General features: G+C 35.6%; 1 long non-coding RNA gene across 1 annotated transcript in view; it reads left to right on the forward strand.

Annotated features, from left to right (window-relative positions):
- LOC111813990 overlaps positions 1-18,782 on the forward strand; it is a 73,636-nt gene extending 54,854 nt beyond the window's left edge. The window contains exons 3-5 of the long non-coding RNA XR_002819086.1: positions 13,286-13,326; positions 17,282-17,412; positions 18,413-18,782. This is a non-coding gene — a long non-coding RNA (uncharacterized LOC111813990). The remainder of the gene's footprint in view (positions 1-13,285; positions 13,327-17,281; positions 17,413-18,412) is intronic.
- Positions 18,783-23,590: the final 4,808 nt, after the last annotated feature.

Consider the following 23,590-nt stretch of genomic DNA (forward strand, 5'->3'; position numbering starts at 1 on the left):
GTGATAGATTTAAGAATGTCCAATGCACTAAATATGATATGGATTTGTTCTGAACATTTTGTCTAATAAAGTATTATATTAAAAAGAAAAAAAAACAGTGAATATAACATAGATTCTTTTTCCTCCACTTAGAAAGTTTTATTCTCTTATTGTCTATTAGATTCTTTCTCATCAGTATCTAATTGTGGTGTACAATATTTTATTTTATTTTTTTTTCTTGAATGATCATTGCAATCTTTTCCTTTATTACTATCAGAAATGATTAAGTGAAATAAATACTAGTTTGCCACATTTGTTTTAGCAGGGACTTATAAATTGTTATGTAGTATAACATCTAAAAAACTAGAACTAAAGCATTAGTTATTTGTAATTGTTAGTGCCTGGAAATCAGTTTATTTATTTATTAATTTATTTTACTTATTTTTTTCATAATTTTATTGAGAAACAAATAGCAATGAGACAGTTTCAAACCAAATTGGTAGGACAGTTTCAATAATTAACACATTGCATACATTCTTCCTAATGGTTAATTGCTGTATGAGATGTGAACATGATATCCTATTTACAAACACCATTAGAACAAATCGCTCTATTCATTAAGAGAATGTAACTATATATCTATCCTAACCACTTTGAATACACAGATACAAAATGGACATTCATCTGTAAACCCTTTTTTTTGTTAAGTTCCGTTATTTGAATATTATAGGTGTGTTAACTCAGCAAAATAATCTAAAAAAGTTCAGTAGTCCATAATAGTATAGGGTCTTCCGCTTGACTGGCAATGTCAGAAATTGTTGACCTGAGTCCCCTACAGCTCAATGTAACAGCATGACTTTACTTCTTATAGTTTGTTTTTACACTTTTCTGCTGGATGGTTAAGACCAAGATAAAGCAAAACCTATGCAAGATGAGTTGTAGCTTTTGGGTCTGATAAGGTCAGCGAAATCCCCTCAAGATTTATACTGAGATCCTGTACCTCAGGTTGTAGAACCTTTGTCAGTGTCAGCCATGTGGATGAGTCATGGCCATTGCTTGGCCAATGTGCTCTCTGTAAAAGCCTGAGAGAATGTTTTCTCTCCATGTGACTCTCCTTAGGCACACTCTACATCATCGATCACTTTCCTCTTTGGCCCCATAATCTCCTTGATCAGAAAATTTGGGACACTACTGAGTTACATGATGCCACAGTACAAATTCTCATATGTCCTGAGTCTTAATTGACCTTGGAAAGCTAGGGCCAAAATGTAGGCTTTCCTTGCAGCCCTCCTTTTTCTCTAATTTGGTCTGCAAACTTAGGTTGTTAACCATCCAGAAGACAAGCTTATTGTTATTACCATACAACTTAGGCTGTTAAGCTTAACCTCACTATCTGTCTGAATATCAAGCATCTTAGGCATAACATGGAACAGGTATTTTTCACAATATTTTAACAAGATCTACCCATAATCCTATTTCAAATATGAACAACAAAGTATGATAATCCAAAAACATTAAGTTTTAACATTTATTATTTTCAAAATATTTTAAGCTCTTTGATTTTGAAAATAGAAGTATGAGATAAAAATCTCTAGAGAGAAAAGAATGCTGATATATATATATAAATATATATATACACACACACATATATAAGAAAGTTTTATAAAATTTATATTTAATATGGTTCTCTTTATTATGTTGAATTTAATTGCAAATTGAATAAAAAATGTTACAAACATTATTTTCAGATTTCGAACTTCTGGGCACATACATGGAAAATGCAAGCTTATAAAACTTGGAAAACATTTATGTTAATCATTTTTATTGACTTGTCTTCCCCTTAGACCATGAGAAAGCAAAAGTAGCCCAAACTAAAGGTCCAATGAGAAAAAAATGGAGCTAGTAAACTCTACTGACATTAACTTTCTAAGAATTTCAGCATACAATTTGCCCATACAGGTTCCATTAAAGTTAATGGGAGTCGTGTGACTAATTCTCTCTGTAGGGTACTAAAAATGTACCCTGCAGTATTAAAAAGTCTGAATCTAATTTTTACTTTCTCTTAACCTTGATTATGTTATGCTAAAGATAGATACTTTCATTATCACACACACACACACACACACAGTAAATTTTATATATAGATTTGAAAATAATTTATTTGGGTGAGAAGGTACAGTTATATGGGTCAAAGTAGAATTTTAATTAGTGCTGCAAATATGAGTACTACTTTCATTATAATGATAAAACAAGCATGAGTATCTGTAATTTACCCTCTAGCTATACAAATGAGAACTTAAACCTCAGTGAATTCAATAAATGAAACATTTTCAGAACACTTACTTAAAATCAAGTCCACTTTTTAATCAGTCATGGTTTTAAGTGAATGCTTATTAATAGATCATTAATAATACATCCTCATGGAATGAGATTTCAAGAAAGAGATGAGATGAATGAAAAATAAAAAAGTAAAAAACCTCATGGATAATATGTAATTTTAAAGAAATAATTTACTCTATAGTAGGTTACATATTTATTTCAAGTTAAAAAATGAATTCTTAATATGTTTTCACTTCTATCAGAAGATAAAATACTATAGATAGCATTACCTGCAAATTCATGATCTTTTTATACTGCCCCAGTTCCTTCTGGTTTTGACATTCCGACTGAAATATTAATCTCATTTTTTCTCTAAATAATTTCTGCTTGGCTTCTATTACTTCCTGGGGGATGGAGTTATAAGATTTTATTGTAAAAAAATGCAAAGAGAAAAGGAAAACTATATACATGAATAAATGCTCTCACATCCATTTTTCACTGAAATCAACAGTTATATGCTACACAAAAAGGACATGCACAAGATATTTCCTAAGCACAAAGAACACTGGGAAAAAGCAGGCACTCTTGCGGAACAGTAAATAAAGCAGAACGCTCTCCAAGGGTCCTGGTTTGGTTTGGATAACCTTCCAGAAGGCAGAATTCCTGCCTAGCACCAACACAAACTCCAAGTAGGACTGATGCTTTTGTGTTACATATTGCTCTTGTTCTTGAAATTTCTGTTACAAGATTTTGTGTCAGTAGAATCTTGAGGTTGGGTGGGGCTGGGGAGAAATGGTACTGCGACTAATAAATTCACAGTTCTAATTTATTAAACCTGATGTCACTCACTTAGCTATTAAACTTCATCATATTCTTAAAGTGCTCCATCTCAAAATCCCATTACTTTGAATTCGCTTTGAAGCTCGCAATATTTCAGCTTTGTCCTGAAACTCGTTTGCTTGATCTGTAGGTTTACTTACTGCAGGAGGCTGCAAGCATTCAGCTACACTGGGCTCTTTGGATCCCTTAGACTCTACTTTCCTGGCTGATTTGTGGCCATGACCTCAAAGTGGCAGAGGCAGAAGACATTATAGCCTTTATTACTTACAAATTACTCTTAAATATAAATTAAAACCTTAACTAAGGATTCTTAGAAATATGTCTGGTACATGCCAATGGCTAGCCAAGCCACATAGCTCTCAAAGGCTTAGCAAAGTTCCATTTTGACTTGCTCTGATTCTTAAGCTAACTTTATAAGGAACCACTCTTTCCTTATAAAGACGTGATGAATAGGCCTACTTTGTATTACATAGTACTTCCCACACTCAAATATCTGTTCTTTAAGTTTTTTAAAGAAAATTATGGTTAGCTTTTTCAGGGTCTTTTAAGATAATTAAAAGCACCCTGGGACAATAGGATTATTTGCTACTAATACTTGACAAGGGATCTTTTGGCCCACAGACTTTAGAAAAGAGTCTAGCCAAGATATTGCAAACACGAGCACATATGCACAGCTTTATTGGGAAGACAGCAAAGAGTATGTCTTATTTTTCTCATGGCTGAGACAGAATACTCGACATCCATAAGTTTAAATGAGAAAAGTTTTATTTCAGTTTACAGTGTGTCAAAGTTTGAGTCCATAGTTGGCTGGCAAACAGCATGGGGCATCAGAGAGGAGAATTTTCATGACACGGCAATTAGAAGGCAGTGAAAACAGCAGCAGCAAGAAGTGAGTCTGCAAAATCCACAATAGCAGGCCTGCCTCGCCTTTCTGTCTCAAGGGTTACCAAGGTTTGGAATGATGCCACCCACAACCAGCACGGATCATCCAGTGATCCACACCCAGGACTATGCTAAACTGAACAGTGCACTAATTTAGTAATCACACACCCTTAATCCAAGTACCACCATTGATCCAAGTATCAGATTCTTAATCCAAGTATCACACACCCTAGATCCAGCTGCCTCCTAAAGGCCACCCCTATGACTGCATGAGGCCTCAGGAGGACATTTAAAGACAAGCCATGTTACAAGAAGTTTCAGCCAAATTGGAGCAAGCAGTTCTTAGAGAGATTGACCAAGATGCTGCTCCCAGACAAAGAGAGTAACAGTATTTTATTGATTTCTTGGGGTGACAATTTTCATTGGTTAGATGTGTCTTCTTGTGAAGACTTGTACACAAAGTGTTCATGGTCAAAAAACAAAAACAAAAACAAAAAAAAACAAGTGTTCATGGTCAACTTGTACTAGAGGCTATTTTTTAAATTAATTTTATCGAGAAACAAATAGCAATAGGACAGTTTCAAAACTGATTAGTAGGAGAGTTTCAATAATTAATACATTGCATATTGTTGTCTTCATAGTGTTATTCATAGTACAAGATGCAGACATGATATCCTGTTCAAACACTATTAGTACAAATCTTTCTTCTCATTGAATTAAGAGAAAATAGCTGTACATCTATCCTAACTGTTTTGTATATACTGATACAAAATAGTCCTTCATTTGTATCCCCTTTTTTGTTTATTTTTGTCTGAGATAGGTATTCCATTGCCATTTAAATATTGTATGTGCATGCATTCAGCAAAATAGTTCAATATCATTCAGAAGTCTGTAATAGTAGTGGGTTTTCCATAAGAATGGCAATGTCAGAAGTTGTTGACTTGAACCTTTTACAGCTCAGCATGTTAATATCACTTTACTTTTTATACCTCGTTTTTATACTTTTTTGCTGTGTGATTAAGACCAAGATAAGGCAAGATCTATATAACAAGAAATGTAATTTTTTTTTTTTTTATTTGACAAGGTTAGTCAAATTCCCTCAGGATTTCTCCTGAAATGCCGTACCTCAGTTTGTAGATCCTTTGTCAGTGTCAGCCATGTGGATGAGTCATGGCCATTGCATGAACAATATACTGTTTTTGAAAGCCTGAGAGAATGTTTTCTCTTCATGTGACTCTTCTTAGGCACACTCTACATCTTCAATCACTTTCCTCTTTGGCCCCATAATCTCCTTGATCAGAAAATTTGGGACATAATTGAGTTATAGGATTGACCGGCGCTGAGAAAAGACAAAACGGGGACTCTGGCCTTCCTCCTCTCTGGCCTTCCTCCTCCCCCTCTCCTAACCCCCCTTCTTATATCCCCCCCCCCCCCGCGGACCTATCAGAGGGAGCCAAGTATATCGTCCGACACAGGCAATAGGCCAACAGCCAGTTGCCTCGCAGGGCTGTGCGAACCAATCAAATCTTGCCAGCAGGGACCAGGGCTATACAGGAAACAAGACTCGTAGCAGAAGCTCCAGCGGGAGGGGCAAGGCTGAGGAGCAGGGCGCCCGCGCCCGACATAGGATGTTACACGTACTATAGGCTATTGTATCTTCATGTGTCAGGCAACATCATCCTGCAAAAAACATCTTGGTGTTTGGTAGGTAGGTGAACAGGTGGTCAACTTTGCTTGGGAACTGTTGAGTTATACTTAGAGCTGGTGTCATCACTTCGTACAAATATCCTAGCCTTATTACTTGGCTGAAGGTCTATCATTGTTTGAGCAGATGAAAGAGTACAGCATAAGGGTAGAGTAAAAGAAAAATGTACCATCTCCAGTAGGCAATGGGTCAAGTTAACCCTGTATCATGTAGCCTTGCACAAAAATGCTGTTTAAATGATCAACATGTCTAGTGAAGATCTGAGTAGAATCTGACTTAAAGATTAAGGCAGCAAAGGGACAGACACAATATCAAAACCAAGCTATTGGGACCGGGGAGATAGCTCAATGGAATAAGCGCTTCTGTGGCAAGTGCAAGGGCCTGAGTTCAATCCCCTGTTCCACAAAACAAACAAACAAACAAACAAACAAACAAACAAAAAACCCCAAGCTATCAAGACTTTTATTCCATTTTCATCAGATATGTGCAGGCCCAAGTGAACAGCCTGTGTTCTCAGCAAAGGTGATCTTCATGTCAGAGGGCTGTAACACAGGCAACAACAAGCAAAGTCAGAAGCTAGTAATATAATGTCCACCTGTGTCACTTCCAAAACTAGCAATTTTAAATTGACTAAGATCAAGTGAAGATTCACTAGGTATTTTTATTTTTATCGACTTATCATTTCATAATGCTCTACCTGTGGTCTTACCAGGGTCTCACAATGTGTCTGCTGAGATGTGTCATGTTACAAAGGGTAATAGTTTATTATGTTCAATTTATTGTGTCATCCCAAACTTCTGTCTCAACACTATTCCCTTGTGGTCATCCACAACTGTCTCAGATACATCTTTATAAAAATCATACTGACATTGTAATTTTTCTAAGAAGAAAATAGGATGATATGAAAAGAATGAAGCTCAGATTCTTTTTAAAATTTTTTTATTAATTATATTGAGAAACAAATCAAAATCAGAGTTTCACAACTGATTAATAGGACAGTTTCAATAATTAATACAGTGCACATTGTTGTCTTCATAGTAGTTATTCATAATACAAGATGCAGACATGATATCCTGTAAGCTCAGATTCTGAATTAAGAACAAAGTATAGAAAATATTCTAAAGTAAAACACCTGCACAGTATACCCAAGTATTTAAGGAAAGAATGAACCACTTCTCACTGAGATAGTATCTTTGTGGATTTTGATCTGAAACTCTCCTTGTTTGAATTTTGTCGCTCCATTTCTATTTTTCATTTTGATTTGATTCCACATGGGCTTACTCTAGTTCATGATAGTTTAAAACTTGTTTTGTATCAGATTGTAAAGTTGTTCTTCTCTACCTTCTATAGCATCCAAATTATACTGAAGTTAAATCTTTAGTGTCTTTGAGTTTCTTCAAAATGTTCTAAGAAATCATTTTTCACTCAGTTCTGTACAGTTGCTGAGTGAAGTACAATGGCGTACATACTTCAGAAAGCTCTCAGTCTTTTTATCTGTTGCTACACATTGGATTTTTAATTTAGAGATCTATTCTACATTACAAAGCTGCTGTCAATAATGTTTATCCATTTTTTGCTATTTCTATCATAATTTTCTATTTCATAATTTTTTCCTGTGATAAAAGAGGAGGTTCTCTTTGTGTCCCCATTACCTGAAAATGCTTTGCTACAGTTTTCTGCAAAGCATGTGGTACAAGATGCCTGCTGCTAGCGATCACTTCTGGAGCCCCTCTTCCCTGCATGCATGTTTCATGTGTGTTATGGGGGTAGAAACCAGACTCAGGGACAAAGAACTACGTTCTCTGCAGCCTGCATGCAGGGATGGCTAGGTCTGCATTTCCTTGTGCTATGTGATGATTCAGTTCACCCCAATTTGCCCTTTGGGAACTGCTGTGAAAACTTCTTTTGTGTAGTAAATCATGACAGCATTTGGCCTTCATTTGGTGGTAAGTGCATGGTTTATATATTAAAGCCATCTCTTTTTTCCCTTTAGAAATACCATGTGGCATCAATTTGTTTGTAAGTGAAAATCAAATGGGAGTTTTGGATCCTCCAGATGATCCAGAATATTCTGTCTTAAGTTTTTAAACGTTATCAGGGCCATGAAAGTGTAATAATGAAAAAAAATTATGAAACTAGTGGAGTTCCCAAGAATACATTTATGTACTCACTGTAAACCACAGATAGTAGTTGGAGAAAATCTATTCTGAAAATTTTAGAGTGCTAGGACAAGGACTGGGGATATAGCTCAGTGGCACAGTGCCTATCTGGCAAGCAGGAGGTCATGAGTTTGGTTCCCTGTACCAATATAAAAAATATTTTAAAAAGACTGGAACATTAATGGTACTAATCAAGTTTTAGTATGTTATTTAGAAATATGCTTGCTCTGTCTGTCTGTCTGTCTGTCTGTCTGTCTGCAGAGATGAAATCTGTAGGTTCTACCTAGTCAATAGAATTTTAGTCTTTAGCCACAGATGAGTTTAGAATAGTGGAGAAAAACTAGTGATGATTTTATGGCTTTAAATTTTCAAATATGTCATAGTGGACAAACACAGTAATTCCATGAATAATTGCTCTTTGCTCTTCTTCCAATTTCCAAGGATAATGCTAGACTCTGCACTGTGAATTTCCAGTTTGATTCATCCAACCATACTGTGGCTGTTGTGGTTGATCTATGGTCTGAAGCTTAATGCGCCTAGTAGTTTTGTTTCCTAAAACAGACTTAGTGAAGTTTGTGACCATGTTTGGTTTGTTCCAAAGTGGTTGCCATATATTTAATGAGGTTGTGAACATATACTATGATTTGTACATGGCTCGTCAAATAAAATACATCTTCAACTCACTTTTCACTTCAGTGCGTGGTTTGGAGTGGGCTGTTTTACAAGCACATGTGTTTATCATATGAATTTATTTGGGGACAAACATCACTTCTTACTTTAGGGATACTGTTTCTAAATAGCTGAATGCTCTGCTCATCTCTTCTTATTCAAGACCAAATGTTAAGGTTGGTAGGCCTTTCCTTCTTTCTTTTTTGTAGGTTTTTCTTAATGCCATGGTGATATATATATATATATATATATATATATATCCAACTAGCACAATAGAACAATTTTAATAAAAGCCTTTTTCATTCAGAAATGCACATAACTCATAACTTCCATGTGCCATAGGGAGTGGGGTGCCTTTATCAGTCATATACATTTGGGGGGGCTGGGTGATCCTCAGTTTTTGTAGCAGACAAGGAGTCAGAAGCTCTTGATCTCCTTTAAGCTTCAATGTCTGGGATATTCAGTAAATCACTTTGCATGAAAATATCTTAGCACAACAAAAGCAGGCATTGTGACTAATACTGAGAATAACTATAGATTTTGTTTTTCTTTAAATCTCTGTCATACAAAAGAAAGCAACAAAGGAGGTCTTTTTTACTAAATGAACCTTGGCGAGGGCTTGAATGACTCATCCAATACCTTCTAGTTTACTATATAATGTAATAAATTATATTCGATGAATAAAGCCAGGTAGATAAAATGACTTTCAATTGGTAATTCAGATCCAATGCAATGAATCAGAACATTCCAAAGAGTTTGTTTCCCGTAATTGTAGGAGATAAAATTGATTTTCCCATTTTTTCCTCACATTTTCCTCCTTCCCCTCCCAGGTGTTTTTCACAGTTATGGATGGTAAAAGAAAACTAGGAAAAAATTGTTATAAAATCTAAAACTCCATAAACCTAATGTGCTTCACATAAAGAAACACGGAGCTGGTAGTCTGTATGAAATTCTTATGTGGCAAGAGCAATGTCTGAAATGGAGATGACACAACCTGTCTTGAAGCAGCAGCCTCTACCTGAGCACATTTGGAAGCTGCTGGTGCTCCTCAATGCAATTTAGATGATATTGAAAAGGGCTAATGTGGTCCTTTCTGCCTGCCTTTGCTGTGGGGCAAGGCTTTGTTCAGTGTATGAGGCATGCAGGGCCTAAGGATCAAGGATGTGGCTGGCACCACCAGTGTGCTGAGTGAGATCAGATCCTGGTAATTTATGTTGGATTGAGCAAATGATGCCAACAGAAAATATCAAGCACCAGGTACAATTCTTGCAATTATAAAGTTGTACAATTTTTAAAATGGGATAGAGCTGGGAAGATAGCTCAGCCATCTAAGCATCTGCCAGACAAGTACAAGGATCCAAATTTGATCCTTGGTACTACATGCTGAGCCAGCCCCAGAGACCCAGGCATGCTGTGCTGGCCCTGAAACCAGCATGGTGGTGGTGTATGCCTGTAATCCCAGCTTTGGGGAGGCTGAGTCAGGAGGATCACTATGAATTTGAATTACATAATGAGACTCTGCAGCAAATAAATAAATACAATTTTAAAAAGAAATTAAAATGTGATAAATTTTTAAACCTATAGGACTTTGAATAAATTTACCAGAATATCTCACTTTGCATTTAGCTATGGAAAACATTATACTTACATAATGATATATTGTAATTATATATGTGTATATGGGTATGGCTTTCCTTCCACTTTTGTTGTGTATGTATGTTTATAAGAGTCTTCTTATTAAGTTTCTCTAAGAATCTGATACATCCCAGAGCCAAGAAAGAACCTTGCAAAGCAGAGTAGAAAGATGAAAGACTTTTCAATGTGTGAAAAATTATTTTGAGTCTTAATTGTTATAATATATTGGTCTAAATGAACCATAGTGATAGATTCACATACTAAATTAGGATTAAGTGAGAAAAGAAATATATTTAAGCTTGTTCTGATTCTTAAAATATGACTCAATTAAAACCTTGTGTAATAAAGATGAGTGCATTAGTTAAGGCTGCCTACGGGAAAGACTGATTTGTTTTCTGGCTATTAATGAAGGCTTTATGAGACTATTTACTCCTGTATGAAATAAAAAGAAGCACTCCCACAGCAACCCTAAAAATGAATTTTAATATTATTTTTCTTTTTTCTTACTGAGGACTTAACGTATACCCCATATTTCTCTATTAAGTGATATAAAACAGAGTTTGGGAAATTTTTTTGGTACTGTAATTTAATCCACATTTCCTTTCAAAGTTGATTTCATCTACTCAGAAACCGTAATTTACATTTAAAGTGCTGAATCTAAGCTAATTTCCCATCTTAAAATTGAATTTTAAATAAATTAAGCAATACCTAATAGGTTGCCTGACATGGCTCCTGGTGGATGATGCTTTAGCTGGCCTGAAGAGCCCAACTTGGCTGGGATGGATACCTGTCTTTAAACATGTGTGGTGGACAAGCTCCTTCTAATGCATCTGATGTGGCCATTGGCTTGCAGGCTGTACTTAGAAAAAGGATTGTGGAGAAATGGTTCTCTCTCCCTCTCTGTCTCTGCCTCTGTATCTCTGTTTCTCTCTCTCTCTCTCTCTCTCTCTCGCACGCATGCACGCACACACACACACACACACACACCATGATGATTCAGAAAGACAGCACAAATCTTGTTAGGCTGAGCTGCAACACTGCAAGAAAACTGCTTCCTAGTCAGCGATGATACTATGGTCTGCAGCAGATAAAGTCCTTACATGTAGTGAAGGAAAAAGAATCTATAAGGTTCAATGTTTAAGCCTGTTTTTGTTTTTGAATGGAAAATTAATGAAATGGTAAAAGCAGTATTAACATGAAGTATGTACTCAAAAATGTTCACATTCCTGTGGCACTGTGTGAAAAAGCAGCTCTGAAAGCGAACAAAACAAGCAAAAACCCCAAACCAAACCACACCCAAGCAAAAACCCAAAACTCTTCCCTTTTAAACCTCACTTTCTAGTACAGTTATGATTTAGGATAAAAAAGAGGATGTTAACATCTCTGTAGACCTGCTGCTGCTTAGTACCATGCTCTGCAGCCCTTCATGGTCTAGGTCTAAATTAGTTACTAGATACAGTAGGCGGTGAAGCTGATGGGAACAGCATAGCGTTAATTGGCAATGGACTCTGTTTTACTTATCCAGGAATGTTACATTTTTAATTTGAAGATCAAGTGGATCTTTTAGTTTGAAAGTCACACTAATTTATTTCTGTTTTTATATTTTAAATAAAAAACTTGTTATTAAAGGAGACGATTTTTATTTCTCTTATTACATACTTGATCTTTTCTAAAAATATTGCTAACAAAATCTTGAGATTCAGTGTTATTTATTTGAAATTGCTTATTCAAGGTATTCTTTCCATTATGATTTTATATAAAGATGATACACACATATTATATATATTAATCATTTCATAATGACATATGATAGTAGTATAAATAAAATGATCTTCCTTTTTTATTCTGTATTTTAGGGAAGGGTCTACAGGGTGTTCAGGGTCTTACTACTAGATTGAACTCATAGTGATTCTCCTATTTACAGCCTCCCGAGTGCTGGGATTACAGCTGTAAGCCACCACGCCCAGTCTCAATCACTGTCTCAGTGTGCCCCGGGTTGGGGCCTGCACAGCAGGCCGGGGGATCCAACCTCTAGCCCCTGTACCTGCTTGCAGGTGCTTTAATCTGCTGAGCTATTTGGCCAGCCCTATGATCCTTCTAAATGCATCTCCTACACCATTTTTTTGTCAGTGGATTTATTATTGTTCCTTATATATATGATTCTTATTTTGTAGATATGTTAAAATGTGGTTCAAGAGTAATTTTTTTTTTAAACTAGGAGATTTCACTCAAGTTCTGAGCCCTTTTCAAAAGACTTAGATTTTGCTATCATTCTGGGCCACTCAAACCCTGGAGTGAGATGAATCAAGGACCTGTCTCAGAAATTCCACCATTAATTATCATCTACTTAGGAATTTCTGGAGGAGACCAAATGAGATTTATGTCAAGTAAGATTTTTTTTTCCCCACAAAATCCAGTCCTCAAATGGAGAATTCTGGTGGGAACCTGTCCATCTGGATTGTAGAATGGAAAAGGTTTATGAGAAGAGAATGGCGACTTCTCATGGGTGAGAATTTCTTGCGAAAGAATCAACAAAGTGTTTAGAGAGGACATAACTATTACTAGAGGTCCTATAATTAAAGGAGTTCTACACTGATGGATTTGAGAAGTGGTTGAGATAGAGGTGGCTTCTTTGGTCAGTCCTAAATATGTAGATCAGTTTGATGTAGAAAGACAAAAATCCCCACAATGTCACCAATTTTAGAGGGTATTCTATGAAAATACATGAAAGATGTCAAAGAATCAATAGGGTCTTTTGATAAACTTATATGAAACTAATGGCTCAAGGAGTTAAAAACTAAATGGCAGGTAATTATCACAGGGTAACATTGGAAAAACTATTACAAAAACACGATGCATATGGGGCTTGGTTAAGTAGTTGGTAGGAATGATCAAGCAGTTGGTAGGAAATGCTGCCTAGATGTTACCATAGAGGTTTTTTTTTTTTTTTGTTTTTGTTTTTTTTTGTTTTTTTTTTTTGTATTTAGTATAGGATCAACAGGGTCTACAGGGTTACCATAGAGTTTCAATGTTCATTAATATATTAATGAAATTTAAAATGTTATTTAAATTTGTCCAAACTTGTTTTGCCTCATAGCTTTCTTAATGAAGAGGATCACAAGATAATTCTAATTTAAGGTAATACAACCAAATACCAGCTACTAAGTGCTAAGTTTATAAATACTAAATGAATACAAGAAAAAGGAAGAATGACTTTAGTTTTGATTTATTAATTTTTTATTGTTAGTAATTTTTTTGAAATACTAACAACAAATATACATTGAATATTTACTCACTTTTAGAAATTCTTAGTGTTTTTCATTGTTTGATTTAATATTTACTTTATCCTTCTAAATGCAATGATTATAAATGAGAAAATGAAAATAGAGTTTAAATGATATAGCCTTGCCATGCAGCAAGTTGATTACAGTACATTAGAAAACAATACCTTAAACTATTTACATTTTTTTTTTTTTTTCAGAACTGGGGATTGAACTCAGGTCCGTGCACTTGCCAGGGAAGCGCTTATTCCACTGAGTCATCTTCCCGGCCCCTCTATTTACATTTAACACGAACAAAAGCAATGTATTAAGTCCAATGCTAACATTTTATTTCTTATTTTTATTTTATTTTGTTTTTTACGTATTTAGTACAGGGTCAACAGGGTCTCTACACAGATTGGACTCATAGTGATCCTCCTGTTTTCAGCCTCCCAAGCACTGGGATTACAAGCGCACACCACCTCACCCAGTCTCAATCACAGCCTCAGCATGCCCTGGGTGCGGGGCCTGGATGGGGCAGTGTGCTGGGGATTGAGACTGGGTCCCTGTGCCTGCCTAAGCAGGCGCTTTAGTTCAGTGAGCTGCCTGTTGGCCCAAATATTGACATTTTAAGTAACCAAAGAATTAAATTCTTTTTTTCATTTTATTGATGAAAGAACTATCCTAACTTAAGCTCTTTGTGTACACGGTTAACAAAAACAAGTGTCCATGACTTGCTGAAATAAGGAAAACAGATAAAAATCTCACCATGTATTTGGAAAAGGAGACTATATTGTCTGGGTTGTTTCACCCCTTTTGGGACAGAGAGTGCTCCCTCTCTTGCCCGAGGAAATGAAATTGGACTTGACTTCCGGAATATGTGTATATTCTGTCCTTGTCTTGGCTGAGGCCAGGCCCGGCCCAATTGTTTATTTGGGAGGGTCGTTATTATTCAGCCCATAGAACAAACATAACTGAATACTTGCTGTCTAAAAAGAAATGGTGTTCTTAAAATAAATATAACCTGGATTTATAAAGATGATTGCAAACAGTTTTCAAATGTTGACTCCTAATACAACAATTGTAAGGATTCAGTCCATTGGATGAGATGTTGTTTTTAGAAATGATCTGCCTTCTCTGTTCATTCACATCCAATTCAAGAAGTAGGAAATTATTCTGGAATCTGTTTTCTCATTATGGTCTTGATGTGAAATTCATTTCGTGGTTGTTGAGCATCTTGAAAATACAGTGGATGGTTGCAACTGCATATTCCTCTCTAGTGATTTTACTACAACTGTTCAAATAACAGATGATAAATTGTTTTAGATTCCACAGTATTTGTTTTATATTAGAGTACATATTATTTATTTTATTTTGCATATATATTAGTAATATTGAACTTAGTGTTTTCAACAAGAGTTACATTTTAGAATATAAAAATAGTATACTAAAACTCTATAAAATGCGGGTAACAGAAATATAAATATTCATAAAAAGACATATGGTTCATATTTATAATAGAATAAATAAGATTGCTATATTTTTGCTCTGTTTTGTTCTGCATATATCAATTACCATACCTTGAAATAGGTCAAAATAAACTGTTTTAATTTTTATCAGAGCAGAAAATAAATATTTTGAACATTAAATAGAATTGTAAGTTTTAGATTTTCATTTTAAGGTCTTCCACGCTAGTGTTATTAGTCGCTTAGGTTCATCTGTTCTGATTCTTTTGCCAATTGCTGATGAAATCAAAGAAACCATTTATATTGGTAAAAAGGAGAAATGATTTATTCAGCACTAGTTCTGAGGAGACAGAGGAGTTCATTTGCTTCAAATCACCATCTCACTGTGTGGAGGTGTGTTGGAGTCTTTTATAGCAAGAAGCAGTGTTGGAAAGGGGATATAGTGACAAAATAGACACATTGGGTCAGGGAGACAGCTCAGCAGACTAAGCACCTGCTTAGGCAAGTGGAGGGGCCAGGGTCCGATTCCTGGCATCACATGCCTAACCATCCCTGCCCCTAGGCACGCTGAGTAGGCCACCAAGACCAGGAGTGGTGTTGAATGCCTGTAATCCCAGTGCTGAGGAGGCTAAAAGAAGGAAAATTACTTCGAGTCTGAGCTGTTTTGTGAGACCCTGAACCAAATACATAATAAAAAGAAAGGATGAAAGAAAAAAGACATCGGATTGTTTATTGCCTTCTGGGACACAGAGTGCTCACTCTCTTGCCTGAGGAAATGAAAGTGGACTTGACTTCCTGGTTGCAGGACCTGCATATTCTGTCCCACTGTCTTGGCTGAGGGTAGGGGAGGAAGGTAGTTCATATGGTAGGAAGTTTACAGGAGACCTTTGCCTCTAAAGGTCTAACATTTAGAGTTTCATTTTGCAGTGTTCGTTACCCTGGGAGGCAGCTATAATTAATTATTAGAAATATCTTCTTAAATCAAACCCATTTCAAGAAACCAACCAAAAATGAATGCTGCTGAGGCCATGAGGAGAATGGACACTTCTCCATCATTGGCAGCAGGGAAACTGATACCACTGCTGTGGAAATTAATAGGGAGGTTCTCCAAAAAAGTAAAAGAAGAAATTCCATTTGATCCAGATATTCCTCTTCTAGTTATCATCCCCAAAGAGTTAAAGACCTCGTACCACAGTCATGTATGCATATCCGTGTTTATAGCAGCACGTTCATAACAGTGAAAACTTGAAAACAGCCTATATGTCGATCAACAGATGAATGCATAAAAATATGTGCTACGTGTCCTCAGTGGAGTCCCCCTTTGCACACAGAAGGGTATTTGTGGGCAAAGGGTGCACCTGGAGACCACAATGTTAGGGGAAGTGACTAAAACACACAAGCCTAAATATTGCATGGGTTCTGTTTTGTGAAAAACTCAAGCATAAAATACGAGATAAAAGACAGTTGGAAAAATGATAAAGAAAAAAAGGAAGGTATTATAATTCAGCATGGACAATTTGTATAAAAGTGTACCTTTAAACAATTTGTTTTTATTTGTTCTTTGGCTTATTAGTCTGGTTTTCAATCTGTATATGTGATAAATAACTTTATAAGGTCTTATAAATAAATGAAGCTGATGCTGAAAGGTGTAAGGGAGTCAAGGGAGCGAGGGAAAATCCCACAAAATTGAAATGTTATGTATGTATATGATATATACACATACATAACAATGTGTATATATACCAATTCCTTGCACAGAATTATGCTATTATGTATCTCAAACATATACTAATAAGTCAAAAAAGAAAAAACAAAACAAAAAGTCAAATCAAATACATTCCAAGAAAATCTGATTTATTTTCACAGGTACTATTTCTTCCAAAATTTGAGAAGGTCTTAGAAGTTACTTTACTTTATGTTTTAAAAGACATGTCTTAACACTTGGCAAAAACTTTGCTTATACTTCTTAGAGCTTTCCCCATCTAAGTTGTGAATTTTCTTAGTGCAGAATCTAAGTTACATAAAGCTGATGCTTTAAGGAATTATTTCTGACTTCACTGACATGGACATAGCTGCAGAATAATTTATTTTGGGTCTGCTTAGCATTACTTGAATGTAAAATTCAGGAATAAGATGGATTAAATACTCACATCTATCTTGTCCTGAAAATATAAGTTTTGAAATATATTTTAAACTGTTTTCCAAATAATTAAAGCAATGTAGTATACAGATGAATATATATTTATTTTACATATATGTATATATATATTTCTGTTAGAAATACACACATGTGCACGTACACACACACACACACACACACACACACACAAAATGCTTCTAAGTATTTGACAATGCATTTACTTTTAGCCCTGAAGGAAAGAAGACTGCCTGGCTGACACTCCTGATATTCCATGGAACACTTTGGTTTACAAGCCCTCTTGGTCTCTAGTGCCAAACTATGGAGTTCTCACCTTCCACTGGCCTGCTTAACAGAAACGGTGAAGGTTTCCCTTTCAGATTTAAAGATAGTCCTAGATTCACCGAGGCAGAAACAGACAGTTAGAAAGCCAGAGTGAGAATAAGAGTGCTTGAATGAATGTTTTTAGAAAACTGGGTTAAAAAAATAACTACTGATTGCTTATACATGAAGGCCAGCATGTGGGTTTGAACATGGAACATACAAGGAGGAGTTTTATGAAATGTACTTATATAAACATCATATAAAATGAAATAAGTGCCCTGGCAAGCGCAAGGGTCTGAGTTCAATCCCCTGTTCCACCAAAAAAAAAAAAAAACAAAAACAAAAACAAAAACAAAAAAAATGAAATAAGTGGTTTTCCAGTTAGCAAATGCAATAAATGAACAATGAGATAATAGGGTGCAACTGTTCCCCTGACTTTTGTTGCTGTTCATGTAATAGTAAAAGGTACAGAATGCTGAGAGGAAAGATGAAGTCCTGGGGAAACAGTCAGCATGTGTTGTCATCCTTGCTTGCACAGATGTAAACTAAGGATCACAGGCTAGAATGCATGCAGAAGACAGTACCACGAGGGTATGGTTCTGGGATAAGAACTCCATCAGCTGAAAGAAATGAGGCTGCTTTGGCTAAGAAGAGAAGGTGTGACCCTTTAGAGCAGTGATGGTCAAGTTTTTAGAGGTTGAGCTTTTATGGATCGCAAAATGCCAGCACTGCAATTAAACCTGAATACTGAGGTTTTAGTTTAGAAAAAACAACGCATAAGCTAATGTCTTTTGTCTTAAAAAAAAAAGAAATAACACCCATGCCACAGGTTTACCCCTCTGCTCTGGCAGGCTAAGCAAGCAGTAGGAATACCAGCAATGGGCTGTGGAGATGTACATTGTGCCACTGCACAGAACAGTGTTTTCCCAGTCACTATCACCTTTCACCAATGGGCTAGTTTGTCTTAAAGGAGGCTATCAATATGTGTTACTAGCAATCTTAAATATAACACTTACCATTTCTTTTCTTTTTTGTAGACTCCATGATGAAGAAGATGTGGTTTGAACATAGCAACACAATATGACTACAATAGGACTGAATACCAGTGGCCAACAGCACTATTCTGCATTTTCTTATCTGGATATAGCGTAATCAGAGAAAGGAGGCAGGATAAAACCACCTTGGCTTTTGTGTGAGACAGTGACTAAAGAGAAAGTCTGCTTTGGTTGCAGAATATAAGGTTTATTGAATAAAGATACTCAGGGGTGGTGCCTCAGCTGTCATGTGCCAAGTCAAGGCACTTTACTTCAGTCTCCATGTAGATCTTTCTGTTATAAGAAGGTGACCCATAAGTTCTTTCAAGTGTCATTGCTGAATGTTTTGGCTATGATTGTGGTTTTCTTTTATAAAGCCTGAGGTTCCTCGGTGATAAAGTGATTTGCCGAGGTTCTCAAGAAATACACTTGCAGCTGTGCAAAGGTCACTATTGTCACTGGATGCTTTTCCTGTTTGATTATCCATCTTTCTCCATTTCATGTTAGCCTGCGACTATGTTCTAGTTCTTTAAAGCACTATGTAAATCGAAGCAGTAAACTCAACTTTTATTTTTACTAGATATCATGTAAATTAGGTCAAATAGCCGTAGGAATTTTATTAGTCCCGTCATGCCTAATTATGACTTTCTCGGACCCTGTGAGCAGCATTCAATTGCTCCTTTCAGCACTGATTTTTCTCAAGCTTTTGTTCATGACATGTAAACAACTCTCACATCTCTCCTTTTACTGAGGTAGAATGCTATGTAATTACAGAAGGCTTTGGTTCCCCGATTCCTAATGCCATATCTTTTCAAAGTCTGTTGGAATCAAGTTGATTATATATATATAATAAGGGGAACCTTCCTAGCTCTTCTTCTTTCCCTCTCTTGATTAGTTAGTCCTTGAGATCCTGCTTTCCTTTTACTTACTATAAAAACTTGCAGAAATGGCACTTAAAAAATTACACTGGCCATTTAAATTCACCTTCACTGATGGTAAGAAATTATACAAAGAGCACTCTGAAAAAGGTAGAACATTTAGCTCACAGGATTTGGTTTTACAAACACTAATAACACTTCTGAAAACATCATTAGACTCTGTATTCCATTTGTTCTGAAATATACATTTCTTCCTTTTAAAGAAACCTTCGTATAGTCTCATTTTTAATGTTTAAGCTGAAGGAACTTTCATGAGGTCCCACAGATATTCTGATTTCAAAGCTTCTTGTTCATAAAATTATTTCTGGTATTTACATTATATTCTTCTTTATTCAATTGTTTTATACTATCTTAGAGAATTAATTTCTACCACTTCCCATTTAAGTCATTGTAGGCAATCTCAGTATTTCCTCCTCCATAAGCACATACTTGTTTCACTATTTATTTATTTATTTATTTATTTATTTATTTATTTATTTATTTTTTGGTAGGACAGTTTCAATAAATAACACATTGCATACATTCTTCCTAGTGGTTAATTACTGTACAAGATGCGGACATGATATCCTATTTAGAAACACCATTAGAACAAATCCCTCTATTCATTAAGAGAATGTAACTATATATCTATCCTAACCACTTTGAATACACAGATACAAAATGGACATTCATCTGTATACCCTTTTTTTGTTAAGTTCCGTTATTTGAATATTATAGGTGTGTATGGCAGGGTTTCCTAGCTCTTCTTCTTTCCCTCTCTTGATTAGTTAGTCCTTGAGATCCTGCTTTCCTTTTACTTGTATTATACCTTTCTATTTGTATTTCTTCTTTTGAGTTCTTATACTAGGGAAACTATTCGATATTTACACATATGTGTCTTGTTTATTTCACTTATGAGTATATCTTCAAGTAGCATCCACTTCAATATAAAGACTTCGAGTTTATCATTCTTCATAGTTGAATAATACTCCATTGTGTAAAATTACCACATCTTTTTCAACCATTCCTCAGGTGATGGGCATCTTGGTTGTTTCCAAGATTTGGCTATCACAAATTGTGCTGCTATAAACATAGGCACACATATATCCCTATGATATGATGTTTTCAGATTCTCTGGGAAGATTCCCAGTAGAGGAATAGCTGGTTTAAATGGGATTTCCAGTCCTGGAAATCAGTGTAGAGACTCCTTCAAAAAGTTGGACTGGAAATCCCATTTGTTTCACTATTTAAATTTACAGAATATCTTGGCTGTGGAGGTAGCTCAGCAGTTGAAAAGCACCTGCCTAGAAAATACAAAGACCCGGATTCAATCCCTGGAACTGCATACTGTGCCTACCATGCTGGCCACTGAAACTGGGCTTGGTGGCACACACTTGTAATCCCAGTGCTGGGGGGCAGGGCTGAGACAGGAGGATCACTGTGAGTTCAATCTGGGTAGTAAGACCCTGTACTGAATAAATAAATGAATGAATAAATAAATAAATAATTTAAAATTTACAGAAAATCTGAAGATAGGATTTCCTTCAACTTCTTACTTTTGATGAAATGATGCAGATGTTCTTATTCAAGTATTACAGTTTAATCTTTAAAATAGTAAAAAATAAGATCCTAGGTGTTTTTGTCAGTTTTCCTACTTATTTGATGCTTCTATTTGGTACACAAAACACCTATCAAGCACATTATACCCAGAGTGAAGCTGTTGACTTTATTGTTTGGTCTTAATCCCAAGACAGAAGCCTAGACATCGTGTATTAACCTTCCCCTTTCCTCAGGCATGTCACACATTTAATGTAGCACAAATTGTGGTATTTGTAGCTCTGAAATGGAATCTGAATCCACCCATACACTTTTATCTCTCCTGACACCACCTTTGTGCTGGCCACCACTATTTCTTGCCTGAACTTATACAGGACTCTTGTCTGGTCTCCCTGCTTCTATTCTTACACTTTTCTAATTTATTTTGCACGAAGCAGCCTGTATGATCCCTGAAACCCATAAGTCAGGTCATGTCACTAACCACATTAAATCTTTCAGGGGCCTTCCAATTCCTCCTAGGATAAAGTCTGAATTGTGCGGCTTACTAACTCATGCCTATCTTTCTCAGCCCATGTGAAATGTGTTCACTTTCTCCCTGAGCAACCCAGCATCCTAGCAGTGTTACATAGGTCTGTGCTGCAGCCCCAGTGCTTTTCTGTTTTCTGTGAGCAAATGGAACTCTATTGACATGAAAGTCTTTTGCCTTTTAATTTACTTTTCCTTGTGTCTATTTTCTTCACATTCTTCACGTGGCTGACCTTTTCCTATTCTGTCGGTCTCATAAATGATACTTATGTAGTCTTTCCATACCTGTTATAACCAAGCTGACCTCTCTTAACATTATATCACCTGTTCATATTTTATTGTAGCAACACTCACAAGCTATAATTACATTTGGTAATTTAATATTTACTCACTTTTCTCATTCTCAATAGAATATAAACCCTGGAGCATTGATTAGCCATTTCTCTACAGAGTCTACTTTTTTCAGTGGGACACTGTATTTAGAAAACAAGACCTGTGAGGAGGTGTGCACATGGCAATGGGGACAGCATTATTTCCAATTCCTCATAGTGGATAAAGCAGGATTTCAACATGTATCTATGTCTCTGTATTATCACTAAAGTCATAGCCTGAATTCTTTAAAAAATTCAACAAAGACTATAGAAGTGTTCCACATTAAAGGAGACAATAAGACATCATGTTTACTTTATAAAATTTTATTTTATTTTTTCACTTTACCGGTACTTGTTTTCAGCACGTAATGATTATATGCCTTTACAGAATTGGTACATGTGCATAAACACATTTAAACATTATGTTTGAAATTAATATGCCATTTTGAATTGATCCTAAATTGGAAAAATGTTATGATATTTTATCAATAGTAGATTATTGATAGAATGGCAAGCTTTGAATACAGACCGTGGATTAGGTAATAATATTAGGAAAATGTTAAGTGTCTTGATTTTAATGATTGTGTTACAATTAAGCATAGAACATTCCTTGTTCTTAGGAAATATATAATTAATCATTGGGGTGATTAATTAACATTATCTGCAGCTCACATCCATTGTTCATCTCCCCACACATCTGTAACTCACATAATTCTCTGCAACTTCATCTACTAAGAAGATAATACAGGGACTGGGGGTTCAATCCCAGGGCCTGCCATGCCGGCTCTGCCCCCAGGGAATGCTGAGCCAGCAATTGAGACTGGGTGTGGTGGCATGTGCCCGTAATCCCAGCTGTTGGAAGGCTGTAAACAGGAGAATCACTACGAGTCCGATCTAGTAGCTAGACCCTGAATACCCTGTATACCCTTCCCTAAACAAACAAACAAACAAACAAACAAAAAGAAGATAATAAATTACAAGCAAATGAGAATAAATTACTAGTAAATGAGACAAGATAGAAATAAATGCATATGAATAAAGGCTATATAAGAGATTTTGGCTTGCAACTTTTTCCATAGGCTTATATTTGAAAATAAAAATTTAAGAAGAACCTGTTCAAAAGAAAATCTAAGCTGTGATGGGAAAAGGGGAAAGGAAGGAAGGAAGGAAGGGAAAATTTTTAAAAAGTAGATTTATACATGATTTGTAAGACAGTTATACAGCTATTTTCATTTAGTTCATTGAAAAGAAGAATTGATGTTAATTTTGTTTAGACAAGAAATCATATCTGTGCCTCTTACCTGAATGAATTCTATGAAGATAACAATACGTAATGTATTAATTATTGCAAGTCTCACACTAACACATTTTGAAACTGTTTTATAGCTTTTATTCCCTTCCAGCTAAAAAAATAAGAAATGCATAATTATTTTTCAAATATATACTGTGTTTAATGACACTCCCTCAGATGATTTAGGAATGAAATGACATATTTTCTTTACCAAGTAAAAAGCAAATAGCCTGAGCTGAGGAGCAGTACCTAAAACATGCAAAACAGAATTTTTCACAAAAGACAATAAAAATAAGATTTTTAAATTCCCTTTTTCTTAATTGAATCAACTTTATTTATAACTGATTTATTCACCTTTTAATAGCTACCCATGTATAACATCACTGACAATAATATTATTGCATGCATTTTTTTTTTGCTGTATAGAGAAAATCTAAACTGCTTAAACTTGCCTAAAGCAATTTCAAAATGACTACCCAAGTGACTTCTCAAATTCTTAAGCTATTATCTTTCTTGTTCA

This window comes from Octodon degus, unplaced genomic scaffold (genome assembly GCF_000260255.1).
Source record: "Octodon degus isolate 3935 unplaced genomic scaffold, OctDeg1.0 scaffold00252, whole genome shotgun sequence".
Lineage (NCBI taxonomy): Eukaryota > Metazoa > Chordata > Mammalia > Rodentia > Octodontidae > Octodon > Octodon degus.